Here is an 18,692-nt window from a genome sequence, read left to right on the forward strand (position 1 = left end):
AAAGCTCACTACAGTTCATGAATAATGCAGAATTTTGCTGTTTATGCCATTTCCATCTGTTGTGTACATGATATTTATGATATTCTCAAGATAAACTGATAGGAGTGTGTGCTCTGCTAATATGTATGTTTTTAAAAGCCTTAATTACTGTTTTTATGGAAGAATGATGGCATGTGCTCTGATGCCAGGGATATGAGAATTAGGCAATAAAACAGCAGCACAAACAGCACAGACACCTTTGAACAACCAGGGATTTTATTTTTAATACACATTCTTTGATTTGGGTCTTATCCCATTGCAGGGTCTCAGAGTATTTGCCAGCATTGGCTTCCGGCTGCATGCTAGACGACAAAGGAGAACCATCTGAGTGCGGGGCTCCCATCTTCCCCTGCCCACTTCCCACCAGCACTGCTTCTCAAGGGCTGTGTGTGGACTCAGCTGAATGAGGAAGGATTACTGTTTGTTTTTTTTTTATTTCAAATGATATTTTAACCTTGGAACTTACCTTGGAAATTAAAGTTTAATGAAGTGAGAGTCCCAAGAGAAAACAACACAAAAACACATTTTTCTTCTTCGTAAACCAAAAGCACAATCCCACAAGAAAAGTACAATCTCTCCCAATAAAATTTTGTTAAATCTGTAATCTATAGCTTTTCCAATTCAGTGCTGTTAGTGGAAAGTAGTCCTGACAGAACAACCAGCTTCTTCTTTCACTGGATAAGAAAAACTGTGATTCACCATGTGGTTATGAGCAGGTCATTTAACCTCTTTGAATGTCACCATGGTAATTTAAAAAATGCAAGGTTGGATTAGATGATTTCAAACATTGTTTCATCAAAAACATTTTAAAGAATCTTATATATACTTGATTTAAAAAATATATATCTGTGTTGATTTTAGAGAGAGGAAGGGAGAGGGATAGAGACACACATCAATGATGAGAAATAATCATTGATCAACTGCCTCCTGCACACCCTCTACTGGGGATCGAGTCCAAAACCTGTGCATGTGCCCTGACCGGGTATCGAACCATGACCTCCTGGTTCATGAGTTGACGCTCAATCACGGAGCCACATCGGCTGGGCTATATACTTGATTTTCACCTTCAAAACATTCATTTGAGAGCCTTTCTAGGTCCATAAACACTATCTAATTTTTATAAAAACTGGCTCTCCTTTCTTTCTTAAGGAGCAGTTTTGTAAAAATTGTTAAAATGTCGTCGTTATTTTTTTTTAAGACCAAATGTTTTCCAGGTATTTTGATTTTCTCTTTTTTTAGGTGTGGAGTGGGGTGGTTAATAAAATAACTTGGAACCCACCTCCCTCATTTTGGGGATAATAGTTTCTATTGACAATTTTTATTTTTGTGTGCCTTGTTTCCTATTAAGCATTTCACATGCACCATTTTATTTAGTCCTTCCATCAATCCTGTACGGTTGCTATTGGAAATAATCCCCATTGTATAGTTGGAAAAAACAAGATTCACAGAGGTTAAATAACTCACTCGAGTTAACACACGTGCACTTGTGTGCACACATCCATACACATACACCATTGGCTCATGCCCAAGACCTTCTTCTCTTAGTGTTTGCTGGCTCCATAAGCAGGAGGGAAGAAAGCTATTTGGTTACCGTCTTCATGAGGGCACTGGAGGTAGTGTCTGCAGAGAAGGCAAATACTTCCAATTTGATTTGCATCAGTTTTCCTCTGAAGTACAAAATCAACCTACTATATTCCTATACTTCCTTGACCACTAATGAGGTGTGGCACACAGAGGTGGTGGAAGTGAGGTTTCTCAGTTCATATGAGATGTTTGAGATGGTAGGCAGGGGAGTGAGGAGGGCAGGGGGCATGTCTCCTGGGAAAATGGCTCTAAGTGGGCTAAGAAAGAGCTGGTTTGGGGCAACCATGAGGTAGTGTGACAGCTTGGCTGAAGCAAGTCCGAGGGGCAGAGTGCCTAGCTACCTACCTCCCAGCTTTACCTCGGTCTTGTGGAACCTGACTGAATTTGCAAGCTGAGTCATCACACTTTTGGCTATTGCTGCCCTGGATTCAATTTTCCCTGCTCTAATTGAAAAGTTTTAATAGGTGCATACTATGGAAATCCATGTTCTGCAAGACTGGAGAACTTATACCCACTTACAGTACCTGACTATATGGTCTTTTCCACTGAGCATAGTTAAGCTAGTTGTTCTTGCAGAAGTCACTTATCTAATTAAATGAAAAGTGCACAGTAGGTAAAAATTAAAGCAGTTTTCAATTGCACAGTCAAACTTTAATGGTGGGGGAAGGGAAAATGGTCTCACTGAGTTAAATTGTATTTGCAAATTGGTGTCAAAACTCTGTTAATTGGGAGGAAAAAAAATTGCAACCTACTTCCGCAAGAGAAAATTAGACTCCATGAAGTTCACTTAAAAGCAAAGTGGAAAAGTGTTTAAAATTAACTGTTTCAATAGAATTTTACTTTTTAAACAGCAGCATCCCAAATTTGATACTTCTAGATTCAAATTATAATATAATTTGTTTCCACTAATGTTCTTACATTGGTCTCATTCTTTATGAAAAACGGTTAATTATGTTATGTATTTAATAGGTGAATGTTACTAAACTTTATTTGAGTAAACGAAAAGAGAGAGCCACTCAGTGCTTCCCTCCAGAGGGAATGACAGAGTTGCTTTGATATTTTCTCAAAATTATTCAGGATTTAATTTTTCCTTATAAAAACTATGCCAAAATTTTGCATTGCATATATCATCCAATTTGAGATTTATAAGTATATATTTAAAAAGCAGACTCTCTATTGTTACCACTCAGCCCTTTGAGAAGCTACCTCACTGCACTAGCTGTTGATATGTTTTTGGAGAATGCAAACTGATTGATTATAGTATTTGCTTAAGCAAAGTATAGTTCAGAAGGCAAATCTGCTATCAAAACAAAGGAAAAATACAAGCCCTATTATAATGTCTAAGGGAAGTAGAATTTACCCCATGCTTTGGATTATTTTGGTCACAGCTCTTTATAAGTATGCTAGAATAGGGTCTCCTATCTTACCTGTTCTATCTCAGTCTTGAACTCACTTAGGGAAATCCTTATCTGGTTGTTAGTTATCTATATGGAGATTGAAGGAATTTCAAGGGTGGGGTGGGATAGGCATGGTATAACATTTGGGTCAGTACTGCTTTCACAGCTGTGATAAAGAGACCTGTGAATTCCTTTCCCCATTCTTTACCTCACATGATTTTGGACAAAGCATGAAAAAAAAAATCAGCATTTCAGTATTCTGACTCTAAACCCTTTTGTTGCTGGTGGTCAGAGTAATGACATGAGTTTAGAAATGGAGATTTTGCCAAATTGTCTACAGCTTAAGGATAGCATGTCTCTGCAAATGTTTTTGTGGGTCTGCAATTAAAAGTGAAAAACAGTAACTCTAAAAACAGCAGGGTCAGACCTTTTTCTAAGACGAGTTTGCCTTCACTAGGGAGCTTATAAAGTCAGCAGTAGCCAAATTGCTAGGATGATAAAGTTTAATTCTGAAAAACAGCTAGAAGTGATTTTTTCCCAATACAGCAGAATATAGTCTGACATAAAAAGAATGCTTTCCCTGTAATATTAACAACGGACTAGTGATGATTCAAGAAGTCTTGTAATTGCTCCTCTGCCCTCTGGCTATCACCCTCGCTCATCCGTTGCTCATCCCAGAACTCTATGATATGAGTATCATTTTGCTTTTTGCTAATAACACTCCTGTTCTTGGAGGTGAACAAGTACAAGTGCTGTCAACTTCAGCACTGCCCTTACTAGTCAATGTCTGCATACTTAGAGGCTCTTTGGGCCAACTGAATGTTACAGGGACCATGATAACTTTACTCAATACTCTGGCTTATGGGAGGCCCAGCTGTTCATGGTGTCTATCACCAGTGACAGGAAAAGGGAAATGCTGCTCTTCAGTTTTTGATTTTTTCCTCTCTTTGGAAATTTGTCTCCCCCCCCCCCCCCCCCAAGTATTCTCTTCAGCTTCAGGATCACAGCTGTGCCAGCTTATTATTTTTAAAACATTTTTCACCACTATCTTTTCCACTTTGTCATATGAATCATGCTCAATCATTCATCATGGAACCTCTGGACCATCCAAGATTTAGCATCCTATAAACTCTTGCTCAAGAATCAGATGCATGTGTTCAAAAGAGATTTTGTGGTCTGCCCTGTAAAGGGTCGCCAGTGATACAACAGAAGAATTAAGATCGCAGTGTTGTGCCTCAGATAATTTTTTCCGTCAAACTGTATTCGTAAGGAATTTGTAAATCTTGTGGGGGGATATGAAAAACATGGTAGCTTCTTTTTTGGGGTATAATTAGGTTTTTTTTTTCCTGTGTGCTGATAGAGTTTACTAATCCATTAGGTATGTTTCTTATTCTCTCCTAACCTTCTCTATGTTCTCGATGCTTGTCAAATCGTGGTATCTTAAAGTAGAGATGGATTCACAGGTTCCTAAATAATATTTAGTAGCATGGAGAAATTGTTACCAGATCTTAAATTTCAGCATTTTCATTTTAAACTTGATAAAGAAGACATTGATCTTTTTTTTTAAAAAAAAAATGTGTGGTCTTCTCAATGCTGTTGTTTATATCTGCTCACAACTTCAAGTTGTCAGTGTTGTTTTGAATTGCAGAAGCACCATCCAAATGTAGTTGACACTCACCCACTTGGTGCTTACCACTAACAGTGAGTATATTCTCTGAATGTCATTAGTAGAAATTAAGTCCGATTCGTCAAATAAAGCGTTGACAGAGCAGCCTGGTTGAGGAAAATATCTCCGGTGATAATTAGGAATTGTGCATTTGCTGCAGAATAGTTGGCTGGTCACTGATGTGTTTCTCTATCCTTTACATTTTTCTAATGTATAGTGTGGGAATAATGGATTTTCCCTAGGGGCCTTAGAAAAATTCTTCTTCAAGTATTTGCTGAGTATTCTTTATGTTGTATAGTACTATGTTATAACCTGAGAAGGAAATCAATAAAAAGTTGCTACTCTCTAGAAACCCAAAATCTACTTGAGGAAATATATACCAGTTAAGATACAGTAATGCTTTTTTTACCTCTTCAGATAATTTTATAGTTTTCAAAGCTATTATATGTGAGTACAAAATTACATGTACATATATTTGTGTATAAATATTATATAAGGATTAAATGAAACATACACGTATGAAATTATTTCTCTATAAACATATTCATATATTTATTTGTTTATATGTCTGTACATACACATATGTGTATTTGTGTGTATTTATAATGTTATTTAATCCTTATAGCAACTCTGTGATACAGAGTAATGTCTCCACATCATAGATGTAAACCCTGAGGCTACATGATATTAAGTAAAATTGCAAGTAAAACTAGAATTTCAGCACAGGTCTCGGGATTCTAAGCTCTCTGGCCTTTCTATTGAAGCATAAATTCTTTTCTTAAACCAGTATAAGGATGAGTTCCCAAAACATAGTATAACCGGTAAATGCTGTGGAAGGCTTACCTGCAGAAAGTGGGGCATGAAAAGAACCTTGGACATTTCAGAGGAAAGGGAACCTCAGACAGGGCGAGGAGTGCGCAGTAAGGTTTGGAAGGTGACATATTGTGAAAGAAGAATTATACTCAGTGTTTTGAATGGAAGTAGCATGATCTGTTGTTTCCGTACATGGGGTCTGAACATGGGGTCTGAACATGGAGTTCAGATTTTTTTCTGAAGGATTGGACTACATGAGTGACTATAACATAGTGCAGGATGAAACCAACACTTAGGAAATTTAGGGGGGACTGTGTGTGGAATGGAGTCAGAGAGGTGAGATATAGGACTTTTGCAGCAATGAGAAAAGGTGACTAAAAAAAGGCTGGATAATAAGGATCCCTTTGACCCCTAGTTTTGTGACCTGGACAAGTTGTTTATCTTTCCCAAGTCATAATTGTTCCTGCTTGATTGGTTTGTTTTGATCATAACTGAAATAGTCCACATAAAGCTAATCTCAACCCCATACCTAGCATTTAGTAAACACTCATTAACTGTTAGATATGTATTTGGGGGGGGGGGGGGAGAGAGAGAGAGAGAGAGAGAGAGAGAGAGAGAGAGAGAGATTGATTGATTTATTGTTCCACTTATTTATGCATTCATAGGTTGATTTTTGTATGTGCCCTGACCATGGGGATCAAACCTGCAGCCTTGGCTTATCGGGACAATGCTCTAACTAACTGAGCGACCTGGCCAGAGTAAGAGGTGAGATTTTTAAAAGATGACATTTTGCACGAGAATGTTTGAATTCCTTCAAGGAACAATGCTCTATCAAACCAAGGCACTAGACTGTTTTTACTAATAAGCAGCCAATACCTGCCTTCTCTGTGGACAAGATCTGTTTTCATTTATATGGATTATTCCTCCCATGCTGCAATATTAGTGACTCATGACAAAGATAATAAAACTGAGAACCACCTACACAGCTTACACATCTTGGAGGTATGTTGTTGTAGGATAATAGTTTTTCATGTTTTCGAGCCAGTTCCTTCAGTTGAGATAAAAAGATATTTGTCACTGTAGCAACATTTAGACTTAGGAGAATCATTTGGGCCTGTAAGGAGGTGACTTCAAATTAAAAGTTTTGCAAAGAAGAAGTGCTTTCCACTTGCTCAATGAAATCAACGTTTAAGCCCTATGGGAAGGCTGAGGATGTCTATTAGGTGTGTCATCGACTGTATGAGGACAACATCAAATAGTAGGAAAGCTCCTCTCCTCCCACAGGGTCAGGATTTTAATGATTTTTAAAGAACTTGAATAATCAAATCGCTGTGGCAGATTTTCCTTTCAATATTTAAATGACAGTCAATTCCAGGAGCAATATTTTAAAAGTCCAAAAGGATATAGAATTTGTCGGGTGGAGCAGAAATCTTCTCTGGTCTTCCGAGGGAGGAACTAAAATTACCACCCCCAGCTACATTTTCCAGTTCATTCTCCTATGGCTTCCCAAAGGCAATTTGAGGAATAGGCAGCTGCCAATAGAATATAATGTCGGTGAAAGCAGAAAGGCCCACATACCTGAAATATCCTCTCTTCGAATTATTAACAGTGATTAGGTCACCCTCTCTAGAAGAAATTCATGTGTTATATTTTGTGTTTATGTTGTAAGAGCAGGAGAAGCAGAGTATGCTCAGTTGTGGACTCTTTTCAGAGTAACCCCCTACGCAACCCAACCAGAGGCTGATTATGGGCTGTCCTCCACCACAGCAATCTGAGTACTCCACTGTTTGGATAGCATTGCCGTGCAGAAAAGGATCTTTTTCCTTTCCTAAATCTTTTTGCTTGAATCCAAGTTTCTTCACAATTGACTCATTCTTTTTTCTTCCTGCCCTTGCTCCCTCCTGTGAGCTGTTCTGGGCAAAAACAGCAAATGAGTTTAACATTTGCAGCCAGTGGCTGGAGGCCACAAGACCAGGACACTTAATATGATATGGTTAGCTTTGCTTCAAATTAAAATTGGAACCAGTAAGGTCTTAATTCTCTTGTCTAGACAATTGTCACGGCTGTAAATTATCATCATCATAGCCATTGAATGGTTTATAATGACCTTACCAAAACATTACTTGCCAATCTCATAAACTTTCTGAACATGCTATTTAGTTTATCATAATTAATCTATTAAGAGACGACATATGCATCCTGCTTCCTCTCTCCATAGTGACATTTGTGGATTCAATTCTTTTCTCATTGTTAATGCTACACTGTGAACTCACTGCTGATCTAATTCCATTCTCTGTCTGTCTGCAACAAATTTAATCAGAGAAATCATTATCCAAATGTGATGTTGTTCTTTCTGTGTACGAGACAGTGGCCTTTGTATGTTCTTGGTGCTGTTTCTTTTATTTGATTAACAGCTGTTTACACATATTTTGTTCAGGGTAGGGATGGTAGTATAATGCATAGGCTACTAATAATTGTGTGCAGAATGAATTTAAATGAACTCTTTTCAAACAAGAACTTGAAGAGTTCAATGTTTAGGAGATACACTTGAACCTAAAGGCCTGTATTCAAGTATATAAGCACAGCCTTTAAACTCATCTGAGTAACAAACCAGGCCATCTTAGAAGTAGCTAATTCTATAGTTACTAGAGGCCCGGTGCATGAGTTTCTGCACGGGTGAGGGGTCCCTTGGCCTGGCCAGCAATACCAGCTGATTGGGGCGGCAGGAGGTTGGCCTCAGGGAAGGGCCATGGGAGGTTGGCCGGCTGGGGGTAGGGCCCGTGGGAGGTTGGCTGTGGGAGCGCACTGACCACCAAGGGCAGCTCCTGCATTGAATGTCTGCCCCCTGGTAGTCAATGTGAGTCATAGCGACCGGTCGACCAGTTGTTCTGTCATTTGGTCGCTTAGGCTTTTATATATAGAGAGAAGCTCAGCTAATATCTAAATTGCCCATGCCATGCTCGTGTGTGTGTGTGTGTGTGTGTGTGTGTGTGTGTGTGTGTGTAGGGTGCAGGAAATTAAGGTAGTAGAGAGGGAGAGCAGATGTCAAAAGGCATCAAGAAAATATCTGAAATCCTGGTTGTAGGACTTCAGTTCCGCTGGTCATCTGAAAGGAATGTTCTTGTCTTTTCTGCCTGGGGAATTTGAGGTTATCCTTTGTGTTGTCCCCCTTTCTTCTTTTTTTTAAAATATATTTTATTGATTTTTTACAGAGAGGAAGGGAGAGAGATAGAGAGTTAGAAACATCGATGAGAGAGAAACATCGATCAGCTGCCTCCTGCACATCTCCTACTGGGGATGTGCCCGCAACCCAGGTACATGCCCTTGACCGGAATCGAACCTGGGACCCTTCAGTCCGCAGGCCGACGCTCTATCCACTGAGTCAAACCGGTTTCGGCTGTCCCCCTTTCTTTACCAAAGCTCTCTCCATTGAGACTTCTGTTATTAGATGGCTACTATTTGTCTACTTGTCTGTTTGTACCAGGAAAATGTGGTCTCAGCAGGGGCATTATCCCTGCTGGTGGCCAGGAAACCAAAGGATCTGGGATTGAATTCTATTTTTTGCTGCTTTTTTCCCTGTTGGGTAATTTTTTGCAGGTTTCCTTGTCACCATAAACTTGATTTTCTTATCTTGAAAGTCAGGGGTAAAAATAGTATCTGCTTCATAGGATTTTTGTGAAGGTTATCTAATTTTAACTATGGTCATTACTATTATTATTTCATATTTATGTTCCTAAAGTCATTATAAAACACATTTTTTTCCAACAAAACAAATCACTTCTTTTTCTTTTTATCAATCAGTCTTTCAATTCCTCCCAATTTTTTTTACTAGTGTATAAATTACATATCATAAAATTCATCCTATTAAAAGCATTTGATTTAGTGGCATTTACTATATTCAGTTATGCAAACATCCTAATTCCATACATTTTTGTCATTCCAAAAAAGAAACCCTTTCTGCATTAGCAGTCACTCTTTGTTCCCTTGTTTCCCCCCCAGCCCATGTCAACAATGAATGCTACCTTCTGCATTTGCCTACAGTAGACATTGCATGTTAATGGAATCATGCAATATGTGATCTTTTCTGTTTGCTTTCTTCCACTTTGCATAATGTTTTCAAGTTCATCCATATTGTAGCATGTATCAGTACTTTATTTCTTTAATGGCTGAGAAGTTTTGCATTGTATGGATATACTACATTTTGTTTAGCTATTCTTCAATTGACAGACATTTGTGTTATTTTTTTCTATACTTTATCCTTTTAAAAAAAATCTTTATTGTTGAGATTATTACAGATGTCCCTCTTTTTTCCCACATTGTCCCCCTCCACCCGGTTCCCTCCTTTCCCTAGGCCTTCGACACCTTATTGTCTGTAGGTAATGCATATATGCATTCAAGATCTTTGTTTAATTGCTTCCCGCCTCCCCCCATCCCCTTCCCTCTGAGAATCATCAATCTGTTCCATTTCCATGCCTCTGATTCTATTTTATTCACAGTTTATTCTGTTCACTAGATTTCTTATTCTTTAATTTTTAGAGTCAGTTGTTGATAGGTATGTATTTGTTGCCATTTTGTTGTTCATTTTTTTTATCTTTTTCTTCTTCCTTTTCTTAAAGAATACCCTTCAACATTTCATATAATACTGTTTGGTGGTGATTAACTCCTTTAGCTTTTTCTTATCTGTGAAGCTCTTTATCTGACCTTCAATTCTAAATGATATCTTTGCTGGGTAGAGTAGTCTTGGTTGTAGGTCCTTGCTTTTCATGGTTTTGAATATTTCTTGCCACTCCTTCTGACCTGCATAGTTTCTGTTGAGAAATCAGCTGACAGTCGTTTGGGCACTCCCTTGTAGGTAACTAACTGTTTTTCTCTTGCTGCTTTGAAAATTCTCTCTTTGTCTTTTGCCCTTGGCATTTTAATTATGATGTGTCTTGGTGTGGTCCTCTTGTTTGGGGATCTCTGTGCTTCCTGGACTTATAAGTCTATTTTTTTCACCAGGTAGGGGAAGTTTTCTGTCATTATTTCTTCAAATAGGTTTTCAATATCTTGCTCTCTCTCTTTTCTTCTGGCAACCCCATAATTCAGATGTTGGTACACTTGAAGTTGTCTCAGAGGCTCCTTACACTGTCTTCATATTTTTGGATTTTTTTTTTCTTTTGCTCTTCTGGTTGGGTGTTTTTTGCTTCCTCATATTTCAAAATCGTTGATTTGATTCTCAGAATCCTTTACACTACTGTTGAATCCCTGTACATTATTCTTTATTTCAGTCAGTATATGCTTAATTTCTGACTGGTCCTTTTTCATTTTTTTGGAGGTTTCTAAAAGATTCTTGAGTAACCTTATAACTGTGGTTTTGTACTCTATATCCAGTAATTTGCTTTCTTTCATTTGTGACATGTTTCTTTGTCTCTGCATGTTAGCTTTTTCCCCTATGTTTGTTTTTATGTATTGGGTAGAGCTGCTATGTCTCCTTGAGTTGGTAGAATGGCCTTGTGTAGTAGGTGTTCTATAGGGCCCAGTCACCTAAACTGGGCCCTCTAGGTGCACCCCTTTGTGGGCTATGAACACAGTCTTGTTGTAGTTGAGGCTTGATTGCTATTGGAGGAATTGACTTCCAGGCCAATTGCCTGTGAGGACCAGCTGAGACTACAGTGGGAGAGATGCTGTGTAGGAGATACCCCTATGGAGCAGGACTTGCTTCAGTGGGGCTTTGGTGCTCACTGAGTCTGCCCCTTGAATGTGTCACTTGTGGATGTGAAGAGTTGTAATCTGGTATAGTCTCACACTGACCACTGGGTACACTGGCTCTTGATTCTCCAGGGAGGTGCAAAGTCAGCCACTGCCTGGGGCCACCCAGCAGGAGCTACAGAGAGATATGCAGATTCCTCCTCTTTGTATTGGGTTTGGAAGTGCCCAGATAAGGCCCAGCTATGAAGCAAGGCAGGCTGGTGCTGGTGCCGGGTCCTGAGCCTTTTATTGATTAGTTTGGGGCTCCCTGATCCAGCTGCAGCTTGGTTGAGAGACTTTAGACTGAGCAAGGGCAAGCCATTCATATGCAAAAGCTGCTGCTCACATATTGGGTGGGGTTGTAAATTGGATGAGTTGGGGTCTTAGGGCACAGCAAACAGAAATGGCTGCCAGTCAGTCCTGCAACTGGGGAGGTCCCAGCATAGGAACAATGATCTTTGTGAGCACCTCAGTCTGGGAGAAAGCCACCCCCAAGTTCCTGCCCTGATACCAGACAATGAGGTTCCTCCTCATATGTATCTGTGTTCCCCAGAGCCTCACCCTGGTGCTGGAGTTCAGAGGAAGCAGGATCTTATAAGTTCAGTTCATGGTGCTGTCCTTTTAAGAGGAACAGCTGGGTCTCCAGAAGCTTCTGTGTCACTGAACCCCAATCCATACTGGTTTTTACAGCCTGTAGTTCTTATTTCCCTAGGGACTTCTTTTCCCAACTCTGGGACCCTGGACTGGGCTTCTGGTATGGGGCTGGGACCCCTTCATCCTCTGGGTGACCTCTGCAGCAATGATCTCCTTCCCGATTAACAAAGTGGAACACATGGGGGCCGGACTAGCCCGTTCCAAGCCTCCGCACCTCTGCATCTCCTGTCAGTCTCAGTGTGCTTTTTCTTTACTTCTCTAGTTGTAGGACTTCCATTCAGCCAGCTTTCCAACGGTTCTAGATGATGGTTGTTCTGTATTTTAGTTGTAATTTTGATGTGGTTGTGGGAGGTGGCGAGTAAAAGGGTAATATGCAAACTGACCCTAACAGCAGAAAGACTGGGAATGACTGGTCACTATGACACACACTGACCACCAGGGGGCAGACGCTCAATGCAGGAGCTGCCCCTGGTGGTCAGTGGGCTCCCACATGGGGGAGCTCTGCTCAGCCATAAGCCAGGCTGATGGCTGCCAGTACAGCGGTGGTGGTGGGAGCCTCTCCTGCTTCCTCAGCAGCACTAAGGATGTCTGACTGCAGCTTAGGCCTGCTCCCCGCTGGCAAGTGGACATCCCCCGAGGGCTGCCGGGCTGCCAGAGGGATGTCTGATTGCCAACTTAGGCCCAATCCCCTGGGGAGCAGGCCTAAGCCAGCAGGTGGTCATCCCCTGAGGGGTCCCAGACTGCGAGAGGGCACAGGCCGGGCTGAGGGACACCCCCCGCCCCAGTGCACAAATTTTTGTGCACCGGGCCTCTAGTGATTTTAATAATCTTGGGTGTAAACTTGGAGTGTAATTGTTAAGACATAGGGGTAACTCCATATTAACGATTTCAAAAAATTGTCAAACTCTTATCTTTCATTGTTTCCTTTTATCTTTTTTATTATGGTAATTAATTTAGCTTTATGTTCTTTCTGAGCTTAAAGCTAATGTGTATACTTGTAGAATATTTGGAAAAACATGAAGAATCAGAAAATATGTGTACTTAATTCCAGCAATAATAATTTCTTGGTGTATTTATATCAATACATTTTTAGCTTATGTGAGAACATATGCTTTCTTTCTTGGCATTTTTAATGTTATTGAAAAGCCTTCATTTTTAACCCATTGTACACCATAAGCATCAGTAGACGCAAGCAGTAGACCTTCCCCACACGCCAAACGCGTCTATAAAAAAAAAATGTTTTCCATAAGTGGCAGTCCTGACCAACTTTAAAATCATTTTTCGTGAGACTTTTCAGCTGAAAATATTCAAGATCACCCGAATTGTGAGATATATATATATATATATATATATATATATATATATATAATATTCATGCAAATTTGATTTTTTAAAATTAAAATTCAAAATATCATGGCGTATGGGGATGGTTTCCATTTTGGATGCGTGGTAGTTAACTGGTTAATGACTACAAAGCTCTCCATCATATGGATATAATGTGGCTTTATAAAGCATCCTAATATTGAGCACTTGAGAGATATTCAATTTTTCACTATTGTACTACACTTCTGTACGTAACTTTTTGTGGGCACTTTGGCTTATCTTCTCATAACTACCTTATGGTAGTTTCTAAGAAAAGGAGGTCAAAAGATAGAAACATTCTAAATTATTTTGACAAGTATCACCAATTGCTTTTTAGATTCTTACCAATTTATACTTCCGTTATCCAAGTATGAATGCATCTAATTCACTTGGCTCTCATCTGCATTAATATTCTTGATAATTCTTTGTTCATTTGATAGGCAAACATTGTATTGCATTGATTTAATTTGTATTATTAAAAAATATGGACCATTTGTTTTGCTCATACTTACTAGCCATTTTCTTCTCCTTTTGAATACTGTCTAAATCAAGCATGTCAAACTCAAAGGCTAACACAGGCCAAATAAAGAAGGTTTAAGAGTATGTGGGCTGCAAAAAAAAAAAATCTTCAATTTTCATAGAAACGTAGGTTTATTTCGATAGATACATGCTGAATACAAAGGACTAAAATAAATGAGTAATCGTTAACATAAAATAATAGAACATTTTAATAAAAATTAATATTTTTTCTTGAACATTAACTTACCAGACACTAAATAATTGCACAAATTAATAAGCATAATGCAAATAAACCTATTTTTCTTGTTCTCCAACAACGAAATATTTCCTGTTGTGCACACCAAACAAGTCAGTCCAAGACCAATGATGTGGCAATTGGCTGCTAAAATATTCGCTAGTATTAGTGGAGAGAAGTGGCGTGCCTGCGCATAAGGGAAATGAATGCAACACGATTATAGTAATCAGACATTAGCGAACATTGTAGTTCATTATTAATATTTATGTATAACAGGATATTGTAAAAAATTAAGTTACAAAATTTTTATTGAAATGTTTCTTACATACCGTTATATAGGCTGGGTTGCAAAAATATTCATTGTGGGCCAGGTGCGACCTATGGGTCGTGAGTTTGACATGCTTGGTCTAAATCATCTTCTCCATCATCCTTTATCACCATCTACCTCAGAAAGATAGAATTATTTCAGTCATAGAGCTTGAGAGCCTAATTGAGCATGATTCAACTCCTCACTATACATAAGAGTCTAGCTAGATGTGTAGCCACATTATACATGTGAGTTTAGGGAGTGGACCCCAATCTCTTGGGTAATTAATAGCATGTGCCTACATGCTTCATACCTGTCTTTATTGCTCCTCTCACCCTTCCTTTTTATTTGTTCCCTTTCTTTTTTCCATGCATTTTCCTCACCATTTTGTTCTCTCCTCAATTTAAAATCTTTGGCAGCCTGGTGGTATTCTGGGATTAGTAGGCTTGCATGAGGCTATGGAAATAGACGTCAATATTTTGCCTTTGTTCCAGGTTGTCTGAAGTGCCATTCTGCCTTTCCGTTACATGTTTTCACCATCCAGGACAGTTCTACCATGTGTGCATATAAAGTGCCTATGCATACAGCAGGGGCCCCTTTGAGACAGAAACCTAGTTAGTGAGAAAGAAGCATTGTTATTATTGTTATTTTTTACATTTACTTTAGCTCCTTCAAAGACGTTCATGGTGGTTAGATTTTACTGAACACCTCTGCTAAGCCAACTGGGCTCCCCTGTGCTTTCAGTCAGTCCTGAAAGCAACACCGTGGATTGCTGTGATCCTTGTTTGACCTCTGAGCTCTAGGAAACCGTGGCTCGCCTGTGTTGGGCCATTTTCTCACTGTCACATAGCTAATAAGGAGAGTGAATTTGAATCTGAGGCTGACTGATCTGTAATCCAAGCATGGCCTCTCTGCTGTATTTCCTGAACTGTCTGGTAATGGGTGGGGAAATATGCGCTTGTGGCTGTTCTCTGCTAAAGTGGCACTCAGACCAACCCATGTGGGGTGGGTTTGTGTGGGATGAGGTGAGGAGGGAGAGAGTAAATGTCAAATGCACCTTCTGTTCTGCCAGCTAACGGCTGAGTTCATTGAGGGCAGGGGCAAGTCTGGGTTTCCTGTTCCCAGCACATGGTGGGCACTAACAACTATTTGTTATTACTGAATGAGAAAAGCTTTTTCTTTAGCTTATCGTCTCTCAAATGAAAGCAGGGTTCACTAGTCTGTAGGGCAGGGACAAACTGACAGTGCTTATCCGCCCTTTCTTAATGACTCAGCCTGTCTTCAGCAATCTATTTATGCTTTCTCCCAGTTCTTCAAAATGAGGCTATCAAGTTCCAAATAATGTGATTAAGATGAGTAAGTTTTGAACTCTCTGAATAGATGATTAATAAGTAAAAATAGTGTTTTATTTAAATTTACTGGTTATCTAACTCATGATTTCTGGATTCTGAAGCAATCCTTAGGGGAAAGAATTATGATCATATTAATGCTGAGTCTCATTATTCAAAGAGGAAAATATTTACTTCCCCAGTCTTGCACATTCCTATAAAACACATAGCTTTTATATAGTGTTTGCATCCCGCCAGTGCTACTACAAAACTACATGTGGGCAGGAATAGTGTTATCTATCCATTTCTTTCGGTCAAATGGGCTTGCATGTGTCTCTGGAAAGAGAAGTGAGTACGCTGACCTTTGACTCACATGCTTGCTGTGCGAATTGCACTATGGTGGCACATTACAAACTGCACAAATGAATTTTAAAAATGAATAACTATAGTTGCCTTGGCCAGTGCTGCGAAATGGTTAGAGTGTTGGCCTGAGCACTGAAGGGTTATGGCTTTGATTCCCGGTCAAGGGCATGTACCTGGGTTGCAGGTTCGATCCATGGCCCTTTTGGGGCATGTGCAGGAGGCAACAATAGATGTGTCTCTCTCACATCAATATTTCTTTCTCTTTCTCTTACTCTCTCACTTCCCCTTCTCCTTCCCTTCCACTCAATGGAAAAAATATCCGTGGGTGAGGATTAACAACAACAAAAATAATATCTTATAGTAACAGGGAATATGTTTCTTCTAATTCTTTTTGAGATCTACAATTATGCAACTCTGTACCATAAATCTGCATCTCTAATCTGAACTTCAGTACACTATTTAGCAAGAAATATTGAACAATGTAAGATCTATATTTTATTCATCTTTTAAGAAACTTGAAACTTGAAACTGAAAACTAGGGGTCAGCAAACTTTGTACAGAGCCAGATAGAAAATATTTTAGGCTTTGTGGGCCAAAATGATAAATCAAAGACATTATGTAGGTACTTACATAACAAGAAAGAACACAAAGTTTCACAAAATTTTGTGAAGTTCAAATAATAACAATAATAATAATAATTGAGTAAAATAATTTTTATAATATAATATTATTGTATCAGTTTTCTATTGCAACCATAACAAATTGTCAAAAACTTGGTGGCTTAAGCAATACAAATGTATTATCCTACTGTTCTAGAAGTCGGAAGTCCAACACAGGTCTCACTGGGCTGAAACCAAGATGTTGGCAGGGTTGTGTTCCTTCTGGAGGCTCTACTTTAGGTGTTTCCTTGCTTTTTCCAGCTTCTAGAAGTTGCCTGCATTCTTTAACTCATAGCCCCCTTCCTCTATCTCCAACACCAGCAGCATAGCATGTCTCTAACTCTGCTTCTGTTGTCACATTTTTTTCTTCTTACCAAAGCCTGGAATGGTTTTCCACTCTTAAGGATCCATATGATTATGTTGGTTCCACCTGAATAATGCATCTTCTCATACTGGGTCCATGAGTTGGTTTCCTGGGGTTCCTGTAACAAAGTATCACAAATGGGTGGTTGAAAACCGTTATTCTCTCACAGTACTGGAGGCTAAAATTCCAAAATCAAGTTGTCAGCAGGGTGTTCCCTTTGAGCCTCTACATAGAATCCTTCCTTGCCTCTTCCTAGCTTCTGGTGGTGACCATCAGTCCTTGGTGTTCCTTGCTTTGTAGCTGCATCATTTCCATATCTGCTTCTGTTATCAGATGGCGTTCTCCCTGTGTGTCTCTGTCTCTTTTATTGTGTCATGAGGCCACCAGTTCTATGGACTAGGTCTCACTCTAATGACCACATCTTAACTTGATTACATCAGCAAAGACCCTATTTCCAAATAAGATCACATTTATAGGTAATGGGGATTAAACTTATCTTTTTCTGGATGTGATTCAACCCATAACAGTCCATTACCTTACTTACATCTGCCAATTTCCGTTTATTTTGTAAAGAAAAATATTCATAGGTTCTGTAATTAGGGCATGGACATTTTGTGAGACCATTATTCTGCCTGCCTCACCTACTGATAAGAACATTAAAATTATTTTCCTTGGGAGATTACATGTGATTTAATTGGGATTTAAAATTAGTCTTTTGCATCATCAAATTGATTGTAAATCTGGAAAAACCATTCTGAGCTATGAGTCATACAAAAAACAGGTAGAGTTGCACTTGGTTAGCAGACTCTATTTGCTCTTACTTTATTTTATTTTATTTTTTATTTTTATTTATTTATTTATTTATTTATTTATTTTTCGCTAAAAGTATTACAAAGGGTATTACATAAGTGTCCTTCTCCCCCCCCCCCCCGCCCTTGACAGGCCCCTGCCCTCCCTTACCCCCCAGTGTCTTATGTCCATTAGTTATGGTTATATGGACGCATGCAAGTCCTTCGGTTGATCTCTTACTCCCCTCCCTCCTGTCCCCCAACCCTCCCTGGCCTTCCCACTGCAGTCTGTCAAACAGTTTGAGGCAGCTCTGCCACTGTATTTAATATTGTTCAAAAGTTTGTAATGGTCTTAATTATCCATGAAAGAGTGCGATCATGTGGTATTTTTCCTTCATTGACTGGCTTGTTTCACTTATATTTGCTCTTACTTTAAACAAAATATTATTTAGACCAAAACCTATGAGTGTGTTACTAAAAATACCATTTAGTGTAATGATAAAATTGATTTTAAAAATATATTAGAAATTCTAGTCCTAGTCCAGCTGGGATACATATGTGGGAATGATCACATAGTAAAACGGACCCTTTTGAGTAGTTTGAGCAAAGTTTCCAAATTTAGGATGCTTAATATTTATTATTGATTTATTTCAAAGGAATGCTAATATCCTACACCTGTGAATACAGTGGTGGGGCACAAATAGGTTAATAATAGTAATAATAATAATAATAAATAGAATAATTACTAAATGAATAACAATACAAGGATAAACTGTATTTCACATACTCACAACTGTAAACCTACTTTATCAACCCCTGTATTTCTCCAGGCTAGTATGTATAATTCAGAATTTCATATATTACACACATTCTTCCTAGGCAATTAC

At 39.0% G+C, this 18,692-nt stretch overlaps 1 protein-coding gene across 2 annotated transcripts in view; it reads left to right on the top strand.

The window, feature by feature from the left end:
* Positions 1-18,692, top strand: part of FGF14 (fibroblast growth factor 14) — a 543,289-nt gene that overhangs the window by 176,879 nt on the left and 347,718 nt on the right. The gene's annotated exons all lie outside the window — the stretch shown is intronic.

Source organism: Myotis lucifugus, unplaced genomic scaffold, assembly GCF_000147115.1.
Source record: "Myotis lucifugus unplaced genomic scaffold, Myoluc2.0 scaffold_33, whole genome shotgun sequence".
NCBI classification, from domain to species: domain Eukaryota; kingdom Metazoa; phylum Chordata; class Mammalia; order Chiroptera; family Vespertilionidae; genus Myotis; species Myotis lucifugus.